The sequence below is a fragment of the Homalodisca vitripennis genome, chromosome 3 (assembly GCF_021130785.1).
Source record: "Homalodisca vitripennis isolate AUS2020 chromosome 3, UT_GWSS_2.1, whole genome shotgun sequence".
Taxonomy (NCBI): Eukaryota; Metazoa; Arthropoda; class Insecta; order Hemiptera; family Cicadellidae; genus Homalodisca; species Homalodisca vitripennis.
Genome location: NC_060209.1, coordinates 154,747,523 through 154,754,169, shown reverse-complemented (window position 1 = coordinate 154,754,169; position 6,647 = coordinate 154,747,523). Strand labels below are relative to the sequence as shown.

At 30.3% G+C, this 6,647-nt stretch overlaps 1 pseudogene; it reads right to left on the bottom strand.

Moving 5' to 3' along the window:
• Positions 1 to 858: 858 nt before the first annotated feature.
• The window catches only part of LOC124358414, a 230,551-nt pseudogene continuing 224,762 nt past the window's right edge, over positions 859 to 6,647 (bottom strand).

Below are 6,647 nucleotides of genomic sequence, written 5' to 3'. Positions count from 1 at the left end.
CTTTAGATAGTACTTAAAAGACGTATTTTTTCGCGAGTTCCTGGAACAGAAGAACCACGCCGAAAATCTCGTGTAGAATTCTCCACCAAAAGATACTATTGTTGCTTTTTTTGGCCTCTCAACTTTCAATACCTTTCCAAAAGTTTGTAAACATTCTAAATCTATCAGGTTCACTCACGTTTTTACATTTAAAGTGCCTCACATTATTGCAACTGCACCGGCCTTTTAGTTTTATTTCTTCTCTTTCAACAGTTTATACTTACCAGTATCTTGTTTTTTAAGGCCTAAATACTTTTCACCACGTCTTCTTTTTCGTGCATGTAAGTTTCTCTCCCAATAACTTGAGTTTACATTTTCCCCCCTTTCTTCTTTTTCTTTTTATCCAAAGGCACAGATTTTACCTCTTCAAGACCAGCCCCCTGAGCTCCTTCTTGTGCAATAATTAAATCAGTTTCATGTGGTTAATTTTTTTCTTGATTCATATTTGGCTTCTTATTAGTTTTTGCTTCCTGTGCAACATTTATTTTTACTGAAAGTTTTTGACTCTTAGAGGCATTATCACTATCTTCATCACTTGAGCTTAATAAAGATTGGTATTCTTCTGAATATGAATCTGAAGAAAACAGATTCATAAATCGTGCTTTCATTAATATTGTCTAACATTTTATTAATTTTTTCTCTGCTTTTTTCCTTAGTGGCTCTAAAAGGCCTTTTTAGCAGTCACCGGAGTATCTTGATCGGTAGAGGTAAAATGTAATTTTTCAAAGTCCCACCCTTTATACAACAACAGGCAGTGATGTAATGCTAGCAAAAGGTGAATTATATTTTGAGAAATCTGCACAGGCTAAGTTGGTTTTATCAACAGCAGGTGAATCTAAATCCAGGCCTGCAGAAAATAGGCAAGTTCTTTGGCTCATGAGCCATTTCAGGAATAAGGATAGGTAGTTTGTCGATCTCAGCAACAGCTTCGACTTCCTGGACATCGTTATCAGGTGTGTTTCTCTTTTGGATATCACATTCAGGAAAGTTCCTTGCAGGAAACTCTCCTGAAAAAAAAAAAAAAACTACACTGAAGAAGATTTATTTACTTTTGCCTGTTCAGTTTAACTACATAAGTTACTAGTTTAGGTTTTTAATTTGAATGTAGTTTCCAAATTTGGCAAGCTTTTTATCTCTTTAAATGTATTCCTATTTTACATTGTTGTTGACTTCAATAAAATAACTAAGTAAATGGTGTAAATAAGAAAATTTTCAGCTGCCAGAAAATTAACACTAACTCATTAGTGATACCAGCAATAGGCCTAGGTAGTTCCACTTCATTGGTTTCAGCAGTAGGTAAGTTGCCTTCGTAGTCCTCTGAAGCAGATAATTTGTCTTCTTGTACATTGTTTTCAAGAAACGGAGAATTCCGATTGTGGAGTTCTGAAACACAACCAAACCACAATAATAAAATGTTATAATATTGTATATTTTTAAACAGTTATATTGAAAAGACAGTGAAAATGAAAAGGTACCATATTAACTTATAAACTTGTTTCAAGAGCAGGTAGGCTCTGTTCCGATTTTCCTGTCACCAAGACAACCAACAGTTTCCCCCTTGCCAGCATTCTTCTGAAACATGAACAAAGATTAGATGTTTCTCATAAATTATTTTTATTAGCCTATTATAATTAAAATAGGTTCTTCTAACTTTTGAAATGTTTTTATTAACCAAAACAACAGTAAACTTAACACTTAACCTTTGAATATAGCTTCAAAAAAAACTTATATATTATGTAGTAGGGTCTAGTCAGTCAATCTTAATCACACTAAAATCATTCCTTTTGGAAATGTGGACCTTCAATATTTTCAAAGTGTTGAAATTCATTTACAATCTATCAAATAACACAAACTGCAAAATGTATGTTCAAATTCTGCTCAAAGCCAATGGTCATTTTACTCGTACATTAATGAAACATACGACTTTTTGCAGAACACACAAAAACTTTAAAATAACTAAATAAATCCGTGCATTACTATAATTTAAAACTGTATATGGCTTATTAAGGTATTATATAAAAAGATTAGAAAACTAATAAAACCTGTACAAACTATTTTGTGCTTAAAAACTCATTTAAGAAACATAACCTAAATGCTTACCTTATTTGCTGATGTTTTCGTCTAGTTTCCACTCTTGTTATATTAACAATCAAAACAAACAAAATAACATTTAAAAATCGTTTGGGAACACTTAATTACTGAAATAAAAACTCTATTTTCATGTCGAACAGAAGTGAAAGAACGAAGTTATTCTAATCAGAACTGCACTGTTAACCTTGAAAACAACATAAGACTTTTTGCTGTAACAAAAATCAGCTGCATAAACATACAGCCTTTTAATAATTCAATACAACTTCTTTATAATCAGCTGATGACATAAGATATTTTGCTAGCAATTGCAGAACATGAAATGCTATGTTTATCACCAAATAAAATAAAATCACAAGTTTTTGACATACGACCTTTTGCACTTACAGTAACTTTATGTTTCTATTTATATTTTTGGAAACTAGAAAAAATATATTATATTTTATAACATGTATTATGAAGTTTTAAAATCAGTACATCTTATATTTACTTTAGGATAAACTCAAACACAAGTGAAATTGTAAACTTATTTGTCGTATCAATTTTAAACTTTTGAAACTTATAAAGACTAGCAAATAACATAAAAGGTTAATTTTTATAAATTATACTTTATACTAAAAATAGTGCCCGAAATATGAAAAGACTCACGTTACATATAATTTAAAAATTGCACTTTACAACAAATTAAAGAGAAATATATATGAATTACTTTACACATCGATGTAGACATGCTATATGAGTATCAGGGGTGGCACAACAAATTTTTCTTGGGGGACTTGAAAATATACTAGGGGGTCCACAGGATAATTTTAAAATCTAAGGATCTGAAACACTGTTTTAGTGGTCATAATTCTGTGTGTTATTTGTTTGACCAAGGTCAAATAACACACACCTTTTACATAAGGTTTGCAATTTAGTAACTCTATTTTTACAAATCCAAACATCGTAAAATGAATAAATAAAGCAACGTATAGCTAACTATGTAAAAGCCACAATCAATACCATGAAAATTGCTCTTTAGAGGGATATGTATAAATAAGTTGTAGTACGAATAATTAATGTAATAAATGTAAATTCTTCTATAAAGTACATTTTTAATAACCTAACGGGGACTACTTGATATAACTTTTACAGTCTATATTTTAAATGAAGTGATTTAATATCTAATAATAATAAGAAAAAGATTGGATTATAATTTGAAGTAAATAAACAACAGCGTGGGTACTTTGTGTTTGAATGTCTGATTTTTTTAAGTGTGAAACATACATGTTTACGTTTCCTTTATGTAAAATAATTAATTGTGTAAAGTATAAGAACATTGCTTGTATTTTAATTGTGTGTATTTTTTCGTTTAACTTTAAATAATTTAAAAATCAATGAATAACTTAAAATAATAAAGCAAAGTTTGATTTCCACTCAAATTGCAACACTGTTGTGATCTTTCATTTTAACTGGTCAGAATAATGATACTATCATTTTTAAATTCAAGTGCTTTATGTTTATTTTTTAATTAAATTTTATTTTGCTCACTTCTGTCTGTTTAAAATGTGGGTGTGTTTTGAGAATATAAATTGTAACACACATTTTTTGTTGCATATTTCCACTGTTTGTAGTAACAATGAATGGACACTTAGCTTGCAGTTTTCCCATTTGCACTGGTTACAAAAGAGTTACCTGTTGTTGTAAACAACATAAAACGTAACAGCGTAACAATAGTACACGGCATGAATAGAATGCAGCAAAAAAAACATTTGAAGCGAAACATACTAACTACAAAAGGCAATAATTTTCTTTTTTGTTATGTTCACTTTCTGCCGTCCTCATTAATTATTAGATTACATTTAAACATTTCCATGTCTTTCTTTTTTCAGTGTATTTCAAGCTGTATGCACACCGATATTTTCAAAACTGCTACTGATATAATGGTTTTCTATGGAAACTCGTATGAAACACATGGTTTAAATAACTACAATTTCTTCGTTAGAAAGCAATTTTAAATTATTAACACTTTGTGCCATATTACACGAGACTTAAAATTCACATAGTAGAAAAGTTACAATATTTTGGCATGTGTATGTGTAGAAACAATAGAAAACAAATAATAAAAAAACAAGATTACTTCGGGTATTTATGTATCTTATTTTTACGTTCGGACACTACCAATTATATAATAGATTGAAATCTAGTTTCGAAAAACCAGATTTAACCGTTATGTTTTTTGTGTGCTGTGATGCAACTGCTGCGTACATCTTAAAATGATTCACCTGTCGCACCGGGCAGTCGATATTCCCTGGCTTGTATTGCTTGTCACATGTTGACGTTGATTTATTGTCCTCTATATTGCTTTATGTCGATACCAGCATTCATCGCTGTTCAATATTCTTGTGTGTACTAATTGTGCTCGCTGGGGTTCATGATTTACGCTGATGTCACTTTAAAATAGGGATGTTTCTTGAAAAATGTGATAAGAAACACGTGAATGAATCAGTGACTCATTTAAAGCAGAGATCGTTCATTTTACCGCAGCAATTTTATGAATTTGGTTGTAACCAAACGACAGTGAATCCATTTTGCACCTCTAACTTTTTTGCCTTTACTTAAAATTACAAAATTAATGACAGTTTCGAGGTGTAATAAAACCAATTTTCAATAATTAAAATATTACTATCGAATCAGTATTAGTCATGGAGTACGTTTAAACTTAAAACATTTTAAATACATTTAAATGGTTGGTTTAAAATAGTACCAAGAAAACACTGTTTCTTTGGGTTCATCAATTTGGTCATCTCAATTAGTGGACCTACTACCAAATAATACTACCCAACTATCCTTTCAGATTATGTCTATTGTGGATACAATTTGTAATTAATTTTTATCTAATAAACCAAACATTTGGCCTGATGTTTTACATAACTATAGAACTTTTTAATTGCTTTCTCAGCTTTTAGTCTTATGCGACAGGTGTCATAAGTATCTTTCACGTGTATTTTCATTATATCCAGAAGAGTTAATGAAAAACGAAAATTAAGGAATTTTTCAGAATATAAAATAAATGTATTCAATTTATGACCTCTCTTTCTAGTAAGTTATGGGTTATTCTCAATTTGGTTTAGTGGTATTTATTTTATCCCCTCCGCCTTTTCTACTCAACACGCCTTGGGCAGTAAATAGTATTCCAACTACAATATTTATAAGACAAATAAACAAAATAACAACAAAATATATGATCGATTGTCTCCAAAATTAAGTTTACTATTATTTAATTTAAGGGCGCACAACCAAACTTTCAGTTTTTATTTAAGTGCAATTGAGTACTCACAATAGAATAAGTGGTTGATATACTGTACTTAACTGGAGCTTCGAACACAATTTCTTGTTGAACGACTATAGGCGTATCCTGGCACTCCTGAGATAAGTGATAGGCATGTTAGTGCTAGTCCTTCTGTTTTTAATCCTTCACCTCCTACAAATATACTAACCCACATTGTGAACGGAAGCAAATGTCGAGTACATATGTGCACACATTTACAGTTTGGCAAATTTAATAATATAATTTTTATCATAATTTTAATTCGTTACTTTTAACTGACATATATATATATTTTCAGTCCGCACGATATTTTGAAAATAGACTAATGTACAGATTTGAATTTTTCCATGAACCTTCATTTATATTAACAGGAACGAGTTCAATAATGGTTGCATGTCACTCAAAATGATTTAGCTAAGCGTTAGAATATATTTGTAAACATATATAAAAAAGTCTGTTGGGTAATAATGATGGAACATGAAAATAGGAAAAAGATAAACGTGTAAAGAAGCAGAGTACAATTATGTCAGATTTTAAAAAGTGGCATATAATAACATACAGATTATTTATGAAGTAAAAACAATAATAATAAAATAGCAGAATAAATTAATGTGTAAAGAAGCAGAGTACAATTATGTCAGATCTTAACAAGTGTCATATAATAAAAACATTTAGGTCATTCAATAAAGTAAAAAAATAGAATGAAAGTCAATGTTTAAGCTGGTGGCCATATTTGATTTCAGCTTACTCTTGCGATGTAGTACCTCGGCTATACCACCGGAATTTTTAATTTTATTAACACTGCTAATAAGCCTAGCTCAGTGAACCAACATGTGGCAATTAATCTTGATACAGGTCATCTGGAAGCTTTAAAATATGCATAAACTTAATTTATACGCCTTTGAGATCTCCGTTTATACAGACAAGAATGAGCCCGATAATGGTGTACTTCCAACCATAGAATTTGGCTGAGCACTAATGAAGCAATCAGCAGGCTGTTTCAATTTTTTTTGTCTTCCGAGAAGATGTAAAATAATTCTTTTCTGTGTGATATATATTTATGTATGTCTGGCCTGTCAGACATTTCGAGAATGAAATGAGGTATAGACTTCACAATTTTATGTACAACTTTAGAGAAGCCCTTGTATTTTTGTCATTGCTATGTGGATTCAAATTACAATAGCTGATATTTATATATAAATACAAACTT